Source organism: Myxine glutinosa, chromosome 1, assembly GCF_964187855.1.
Source record: "Myxine glutinosa chromosome 1, kmMyxGlut1.1, whole genome shotgun sequence".
Taxonomy (NCBI): domain Eukaryota; kingdom Metazoa; phylum Chordata; class Myxini; order Myxiniformes; family Myxinidae; genus Myxine; species Myxine glutinosa.
This window is the reverse complement of record NC_136261.1, coordinates 251,068,506-251,078,086: the sequence shown is the minus strand read 5'-3', so window position 1 is coordinate 251,078,086 and position 9,581 is coordinate 251,068,506. Positions and strand designations below refer to the sequence as shown.

At 49.7% G+C, this 9,581-nt stretch overlaps 1 non-coding gene across 1 annotated transcript; it reads right to left on the bottom strand.

Moving 5' to 3' along the window:
• Positions 1 to 8,905: 8,905 nt before the first annotated feature.
• On the bottom strand, positions 8,906 to 8,992 carry TRNASTOP-UCA (transfer RNA opal suppressor (anticodon UCA)). Its single transcript has one exon. It is a non-coding gene; the product is annotated as a tRNA-Sec (tRNA).
• Positions 8,993 to 9,581: the final 589 nt, after the last annotated feature.

Here is a 9,581-nt window from a genome sequence, read left to right as displayed (position 1 = left end):
GAAAACAAGATGGAAAACAAATTGCGGGAAATAGGGGAGCAATCGGCCCGGGAAATTAAACAAATGGGAGAGCAGATAAAAGGGGTGAAAATCGGGGTAGAACCAAATTGGATGCCCAGAGGGATGAGTTGGAACAGATGGGGGCGGCATCTACCAAAGAGATGGGAGAAATGGGAGAGGAGATCAGACGAGGTGTAAGCGAGGAGGTCTCGGGGGTACGCGAGGAGGTAAAGCGAGGTGAGAAGCGTATGGAGAAAGAGGTGAGGAATAATACGGCTAGGTTACAGGGGGGCATAGAGGGTCTGACGAGGGGAGTAGAACAGCTGACAGTGGGACAAAAGGAACTACTGGACCAAGTGGAAAAGAACACTGCAATAATCGGGGGGTTAAAAGCGACACAAAAAGACATCAAAAATGAATTAATAGCGACAAAAAAGGAATGTCAGATGGTACATGAGGGACTGACAAAGAGGATGGACGAGGTGATGGAGGCAATGGAGACAAAGGACCGGGAGGTGAGGACGCACATAGAAACGGTCAAGGTGGCATTAGACGACGAAATTGAGGAGACGCACCGGGAAATAAAAGAGGTGAAGCAAAAGTTAGAGGAAGTGGAAGAGGGGGTGAGTGAAATTAAGAAGAGACGGAGGGAAACTAAGAGGGAAATAAAGGAGGAGGTGATGGAATATGTGTAAGGTCGGTGCTCAAATCGTGATGGTGTGCTTGCTAACCAAATAAAGAGTTTGCAGGTGGCGAAGGAGGTGCGGAGACGAGGTGCCGAGGTGAGTGGCGATATACGCGGAAATGTATATGGAGTGAGGGAAGCTTCAGTCGGCTTGGGGGTTGGTTTGGACCCGGGTGTTCCTGAGAGGCCGCTGGTGAAGTATGCGACAGGTACGGAGTGTATGGACAGAGAAGGTGTGCGAGAATGTCCGACTATGGGGTGTGTGAGGAAAAAGTGCATGCCGAGGAGTGAGTGTGCTGTCGAGAGTGAGTTGGTCGTAGCGCGTGTGCGAGGGGGCACATGGAAGCGCGTAGTGGGGAGTGTTACAGAGGATGTAACAAGAGAGTGCACACCTGTGGTGAGTATTACGGAGGGTGTAACGGGAGAGAGTGCGAAAGAGGATGCGCGAGAAAGGTGTGTAACGGACGGGTGCATGAGTACAGAGTACGCTGTTAAAAGTAAGGGTGAATGCGCGACCGAGTGTGGTGGTGAAAGTAGTAAGAGTGACACGGAGCGTGAGTTGGTTGTGGCAGGTGAGAGAGGATGTTCACCTGGAATGGAAGGATGCACACCTGGAATGGTAGAGCGCATATGGGAATGCACACTGGAGTTGGTAGTGAGGCACGTGATTGGGTGTACGGAGGAGAGCACACCTGTGGTTGTCACAGAGGAGGTGACCGAGGAGGGGGCGCGAAGAGGTGTGTTGGTGAGATGTGCGAACGACGAGTGTGTGCCATGGTGTGCGGTGGTCAGGTGTGTGACAAAGTCTGTAAGCGGAATGAGTGTACCTGGGAGTGTAAGAGAAGGTGCAATGATGAGGAGCATGGAGACAGCTGGATGTGTGAGCAAGGAACGGAATGCGAGGTGTAAGCATGCGAGTGGAGCATCGACGCTAAACAGGATAGCGGTTAGATCGACGTATAGCCGAAGCGGGCCCTCGGTTCGTGCCGGGCAGCTTCGTGTGCCGTGGGGACCAGGGGGGAACCGTAACCGCGGCGGTTTCGAAAGAACCGCCGTATGCGGTCCACGCCGGGCCGCGCTCTGAACGGCCACGTCCGTGCTCCGCCAGGCGGAGCGGGCGGCCCGGTAGGAAGGGTCGTCATGGCGACCCCTTTTTGTTGCGGCGTTCCGGCAGGGCGAGATCGGGCCATTGGACGGCTCCATGCCGAGATGGTGCTTGGGATCTCGGCCCGGGTAAGCGTCCTTCCCTGCACCGAGTGCCGGACGAATCCAACCGCCGGCACCAAACCACCCGCATTCATTGCTCGGCTTTGCGAAGCCGGGCTTTAGAGATGAATTGGCGCACCGAGAGGCTCCGGTGAGTAGACGGGTGATGAGGATAGTGTTTTGGACCCGAAATTGAAAAACAAAATTTGATGATTGGCAGGGATTGGCAGAGTGATGATTGGCAGATGATTGGTAGTAATTGGCAAATTTTTAATTGGCTGAAATTTGATGTGCCAAATTGGTAGTGAGAGATACCCGATGTGATGGGAGGGCAACTCTGCCATCCCTCACAGCGGGGGAAAAGGAGCACTAGTTATGGGGTTGGCAGTGAAAACTAGCCCGGGAGGGTTAGGATATCATGTGTAGGGACCTAGAGATTGACCATAGGTAACTGTAAGTTTAAGTAGCGACTTTGACCTGGTAGTGGGGACATAGAGAGGGTAGTGGGATGATAATGACGAGGGAGCGCAATAGTTTAAAGGGGCGACTGGGAAGCGCAAGTTCCAGAGGGGAGTAGTTAGATAAGATGATGCCGTGTGAGTGTTGGAGGTGTATTCAGAAGTGTATTGTGAAAAGTGTATGAGTGAGTGTTGATATCGAGCAAATGAGGAATTGCGGGGCAATGCTCGGGAGAGATGTGTGTGTGACCGTGGGAGAATTCGGGTGCCTGAGGCAATGGTGTTTGAGGATCGAAAGTGTATTGAGCGTGGAAGTGTATGGAGCAGTGAGTGAAGAACGATTGAGATTGCAGAGGTGTGCAACTGAACAGGTGCATGGTGCAGCGTATGAGTGAGTGATGGTGATGTGTGTTGTGTTGACCAAATGGTCCAGGGAGTAAGGAGGGTGCAGGTGGCACCAGGTGTGATTGCACAGGTGTGCAACTACAGGAGGTATGGAGAATGGTTGTGTGGAATACATGGAGTATGGAATGGATGGTCGTGGAGTGAGTATGGTGGAAATTGTGGAGTGGAGTGGATGGTGCGAAGGTGTGGATGGGGGAAAGGAGGATGGACCCCATCACGAATACCCGGGGAGGGTAGTGTAAGTGTTAGGTAGAGGGTATAGGTAAATTGTGGTTGGATATTGGCATCTGTGGTGCGTGGTGGAAGAATGATGGTTGAACGGGTGCATTAGTGTCGTGGAAATGGCTGGGCGTGTAGCCTGTTATTGCGTGTAGTCGGATGGGCACTCCACCACTGTGAGGATGTCGGCCAGGTGAGGCCGCAGGTGGGCTCTGGGAGCCGGTAGGGTTGTTGTGGATGGGGCCCGAGGATCCGGAGGACGGACCCGGGTAGCCCAGTGCCAGAAGGCACCGAGGGGTGACAGAGCCAGGAAGGGCCTTCCCCAGTTAGATAGGTTCGGGTGAGGAGCTAGGTAAGCTCGGGTGGCAACTACAGTGGTGGAGGTGTGCAGGTGGGTAGACCTGCTGGGAGAGCTACACGACTCAGCCCAGAAATTGTGCAAGGGCACCGGGAGATGAATCGGGGGAGTGAGACCCCAAATTGATAAGCACCACAGTTTGGTCAATGGGAATTGGTTTTTAGAACCCATAGTGTAAGTTGGCCAATGGATTGGCAGGGAAAGACCCCGGGTAGTGTAAAGTGTGTTAAAGTCATTTAGGAAGTAGTTAGGATTAAGAATCTCCTCGCACCATCTACATCCACTCACCTGAGGTGACAAAGCTCCACACCATGCCGGGGTTTGTTGGTTTTTATTATTTTTGTGGTGCAAATGTCTGAAATGTGAGATGCATCATGACGTGGGTGTGACATTGTGCTTTGTTGTTCCATCTCTCCCTCCTTATGAGGATTGATGATGAATTGGTGATGGCAAATTTTGGTTAGAGGGATTGTGGTGACGAATTTGGTATCGGGGAAATATGGGGGAGACGTGACAGTAGTGACGAATTTGTAAAGGTGTAGGTTTTTGTAAATATGGGGAGGGGCAAGGGGGGGTAGTGTAGGTCACATGTGGGGGGCGTACAGTAGGGACGAGCATTTCTCACTTCGCTCTCCGTACGCACCTCGTCCTGCATTACCTTGTTTGATGTGTACCCTTGTGACCCTACCCCCTCGCTCACCTGTCTTCTCCCCCCCCCCCCCACCCCCTTGTCTCCCACCCGAGGACTGTGCGCCACTGGGCGTCAAGGGGAGCGTGCGGAGGTCGCCTTGTGTGCCAGGACCCTCGCAACCAGCATGCATTGCATTGATGTACCACTTTATGGACCGCTGTTCTGCGGCCAAGTACCACTTTATGGACCGCTGTTCTGCGGCCAAGTACCACTTGATGGACCCCATGTTCGGGGGCAGGGCACCTCTGCTGGGGACCGGCCATAGTGGCCAGGTAATCTTGCTTGCGGACCTCGGTAAGGTGGCACCTATGCCCAACAGGTGGACCATCCTTAGTTGGCCCCTGAGGCCCTAAATAAAAAAAATGGACACTTTGTGCTTTTTATTTCCAAGTAGGCCGCATGAAGCAAGAAGCCATCGGGAAGAACATCGGCCCAGCAGAGAAGGAGAAGACCACCACCAGTTGTTTTTTTGTGTTTATTACAAACAGTAATGACTGTGCACTGGTTGGTGCATTTGGTGGTTGGTGCTTTTGGGTGCTTTTGGGTGCTTTGGTGTTATTGGTACTGGTGCATCGATGCAATGCGTGCTGTCTCCTCCCTCCCAACAGGAATTTCCTTCTCTTTGTTTCCCTAAAAAGAAAAAAAAAACACAGGTCCTGGGTTGCGTTGTAAATAAGAAATAACGTCACTGTAAATAATGCTCCCCACCGTAAATGTATAGTTTGAAAACAATTCCGCAATTCGGTTATCCTGTGGGCGCAAGTCTGTTAGGCAGGGTGCAATGCAGCAGGGGGACATATTTATTTGTGTTTTAAAATTGTCGCACTCAGGGTCAGGTTAATTGTAGAGGGAATTACACCTACGTGTCACACTAAAAGTAAAGTTTTATAGGCCCGAAGACGGGCCTGAAGGAAGGAGGGTGCAGTGTAACGAATTTGAGGAAGTGTAAAGAATGTGAGAATTATGGTTTTGTTGTGTGTAAATGGCACCCTCCGTAATGTAAAGAAAGGTCGAAGCTCGTCCTCTTAGTTAATTCCATAAACCTACACACAGGGCACCATATATCCTTTTAAATAGTTAGTCCCTTATTCTATGTAGTTTAAGGATGTGTTTCCCAATAGTTTGACTCTTCATTGCACTGAATTAAATAAGAGTCGGTCCCTCCGACGCCCCATGGCATCTTCCAAGTGCCAGGTTTGCCAGGTTTGCTGCAATTGACTTCTTTAGCCACATTGCTGCATTTTCATCTCCCGTCCACTTTGCTGCATTTGACTCCATTACGCATGAGGCAACCACGAAGAAGAAAGGCGGGTCTCCACCTCGTCATAGAGGGGAGTGAGTGAGTCGAGTGACTGTAAACTGTGGTGCTTATCAATTTGGGGTCTCACTCCCCCGATTCATCTCCCGGTGCCCTTGCACAATTTCCGGGCTGAGTCGTGTAGCTCTCCCAGCAGGTCTACCCACCTGCACACCTCCACCACTGTAGTTGCCACCCGAGCTTACCTAGCTCCTCACCCTAACCTATCTAACTGGGGAAGGCCTTTCCTGGCTCTGTCGAGTGACTCAAGGAGTGAGTCGGCCCCGCTCATCCAACCCAGAACCAGGGGTTTGGCTTGAGAGGGCGGAGAGAGAACGCTTGGGGGAGGTTCGCAAAGGTTCAAGGGTGGGGCCTATATAACCTGCAGCGGGACGCTCCCCACGCCAGATGAGTTATGAGTCCAAGAGATGCGCTGGAGATGAGCAGGGGTGTCCAAGCCGCCGTGATATGTGCCGCGCTGCAGGAAAAACGGACCGAGGCAACGCAGGGAGTGCGCGACGCAGCAGGCGGAGAAAGGAACTTGCCCGCGCAGTTTGGGACCGCGGGAGTTCGCACGACCGCGGCTCGGCTTCTTGACGGCGGTGCCTTCTGGCCCGACCGTGCCAGTCCCCGCTGAACCTTCCTTGCCTCTCAAAGCCATCCATCTCCAAGCCATTCGTTCCTGCCTGCATTTCCCCGTGTAAGTGTGAATGTTCGTCTGTCTTCCACGTTGTCCTGAAGTATTAATTAAGCTTGTATAAGTAAGCTAATGATTTCACTGTGTCTCCTGCTCCTTCCATTTCCCTGTATATAACCTTGACTGCTCTTTTTGCTTTGGCTTCTGTAAATAATTAATAAATCCTGTTATTCCTCTGTACTTCTTCTTCTTCTTCATTCTCGTTCGGTCGCTTTAGTGGTTTCAATATTGAGTGTACGTGGCGCGATTCGGCCAATGTTCAGGATCGGGTTTAGTGAAGGCTAATGACTCGAACTTCGGGTTGCTAAAAACCGCTCGGCAACTAGACTATCCAAACCGGGGTTCGAGCGGTGCTTGTCTCCCTAGTCTGCGGAGGGACGGATAAAGGTATTCGGGATAAACCCTGGACCCATAACCCTGATCCGTTCCATCCCACGGGATAGCGTTACAAGTGCCAGGAGCAGAGACGGTCAGCTTAACAAGACAAGGGACTAACCACCCCTTGCTAAGAGGGAAGAGCCGTACTCTGTATCCGTAACAATATATATATATCTATATATATCTATATATATATATCTATATAAATATATATATATATATATATATATATATATATATATATATATATATATATATATATATATTGTCGCGTGATTACCCTTGGTGAACACCTTAGGGTAGCACGGATGGCCAAATGAGCTGTTACTCCGATGCGTTCAGTTAAAAATGGCGGAGAATATGCGTGGGGAAACAATAGGGAAGGGGAGAAACTGGAGCGCATACCTTCACGAATCCCGCCAGCATTCCTCAAACCTGCAAAAATCAACTCAAACCGAGACATGCTTAAAATGTACAAGAAAATCCCAGATTTATTAAGAAATGCCGGTTACAAAATAAAACACGCTCAAATAATAATAAATTCCTAAATTGGAGCGCTCCCAAACAGAGCCGAATGTGTCTGGTTGTTTAATTGCACTTGGCTCGACTGGACCGGTGCGTCTCGTCAGGAATTGTCCAGGCCCCGGGCACGCAGTTTGGACGCGGCTCCGTTCTTAGCGGGAAAGTGCACTCCTACCTTAACCACAAAACGAGGAGGCCTCAGTCTGCCCTCGTTTCACTAGGCCGTGCCCGTTGGTGCAAAGTAGGCCTCCCATGCGAAGTGAACAGCAGGTGCGCAGCCCGCTCTTCCACACCGTGTCCATCCACCCGTCATCCGCACAGAAACCCGCAGTTCCCGCACTGCGATTGTGCCTCTGCACGAGCACCAGCAAGATCTCGGGACACGGCTGGTCCAATTGTTTCCTTGAGCCCGAGAGCACAATGCCACCATTCTTACGAAGTTCAGGGCGAGAATGCGCAAGAGGGAATCGCGACCGTTCACTTTCGTCTTTGGTAGAACGAGACACATGAGGGTGATAAAGGTCTGTCAGAGCAAGAAGCCAAGGAGAAGGGAGGAGCAAAGAGAAGCCAAAGAGAAGGGAAGAGCAAAGGATGAAGAACGAAGAGAGAGAAAATGTCCTCCAGCGCAGTTTTTCATTGTCCAGGCTCTGGACAATGACGTCATCTGTCCTGCTTTACCAATCAGTCAGTTGCTCCCTACCAGTCCTTCCCGTAAATCAAAACCCCGCCCAATCACGGCTCCTCGGGGCATGGCCTCGGCCTGCCCGACCTATGCGCTTCCCAATTCGGGGTTGTCAGAGGTAGGGCTTGATGCATGACTTCCGGTTAGCTTTTTAATTAGTGAGTTTAAACGCGGGCAATTGCGTGGCTTGTCTATGTGTTTATGGTGTGGTGCCAAAAGGGACATAGGAAATAATTTTCAGAGGTAACGACATACAAGGGATAATTACCCATAATCCCTGAGCTAATTAACATACCACACTCATCGTAATGGGGACGAAGATACACTTAATCCGAACACACGGTCTACTGGATCCCTACTTATAGTACATCGAGGTGGTTCTTCTTCTTTGCGACAGTCGGGGCACACTAAGCTTTTCACTCTACCTGGCCTAAAGTCTCCCTACCCCCACAAACGTAACACAGCCCCCTCCTCTCCCCCCCTTCCCCCCCCCCCCCGAACAGTAGCTCCCGCTGGGTTCATTGCAATAATTCATAGACAGGATGCAACCAGCATTCAAAAAGTATGTAATTAATAGACATGTGATCACACAGCTTCACGGTTTCACGGACGGACAGATGCCCGGTGCCCTGCTGGCTCTGTACTCCCTGCATGGACATGGAATAGGAAAGGAGCGGTGTACAATAATAAGAACTTGCTACCTGAAAACACCATTGAAAGTGCTGGGGTGTGTTCCATTACCAATCAGCTATTCTTAGTCCTGTGTAGATGTACTTCGTACTACTGTTTGATTTATTAACTCGCTGTAACAATAGATGGAGTCTATCTATGTATTGATGCATTTTCATGTATTCCTGTTTGTTGGAGGATCTTTTGTGCACAGCTCATCAGGGCCCCAAACAAATCTTAATCTGCCTCTGCCAACCCTCTTCCCTCCCGATTCAATTGCACAGATACGCACCCCCTTTTTGTAATGGTACAATCCATACTTTGAATCGGGTAAAGGTTGCTAACTTCATGGACATGATGCAGTGTCCTGCCAGCGCAGCATCAATTCGACAGTTTATAACTGGGTCGGGAATCGAACCTGAAAGACCACGTCATCAAAGGTAAATAAATCCGCAACCTCTGCACCATTCTGGTGTATTGCACTTCTGCCCACGGTGATTGAGACAATTTAAAAATTACAATTAATTTGCTTCAAATTATATTAAATATTACCTATTCGAAAGAAAGAATTAAGAGATTAAAGTTAAAATTAATAAATGAAATGCGGATAAGATGGGGAAACAAAACAAGGCAACCAACGCCCAGAAGGTGGAATTGAACCACTCTGCTGTTAGGCAGCTACAGGTTTGAAGCCTGCACCCCGGACCACCGAGGATCATCCAGGCAATCCTAACCTATGTCGGAATTCCCTTATATACCGGCACTTCTCGGGCCACATTACATACATGGTTACACTCGGTTGGCCTTTTCAGCTGAGTTATGACGTATGGTTGAACCTATTCCCTTTAACTGCGAGGGTGCAGACATTACGTGAAATATACTTTCGCACTTGGATTTACGGCAGCAGTTTTGCTTCTTTTCAGAACATGCAAATTTTGCCTCCATTTACAACTCATTCGTTGATTCGTTTTCGCCACCTGCAGGCAGTTGTGTATTACAGCAATGGAGGAGCCTGAGTGAGTCGGTCGGTTTTGAAATTACAATAAATACGATAAATAACTTACCCTTTGATCAGTAGCATAATTCATTCATCCAATCACACAATCATGATTCATTCATGCTTTCCTTATTCATCACATATTCCTTATTAACTCACGCATTCGTTATTCAATCTGTATTGATTTATTATTATTTCCGTTATCAGTCACATCGAATGTGACGACCTCAGCGAGCGTGACAACCAATACTTCTGTTCCAAAGTGATGTATTTGCCGAACGAGGACCTGTACAAGTTCGCTTTCCCACGAGGAAACA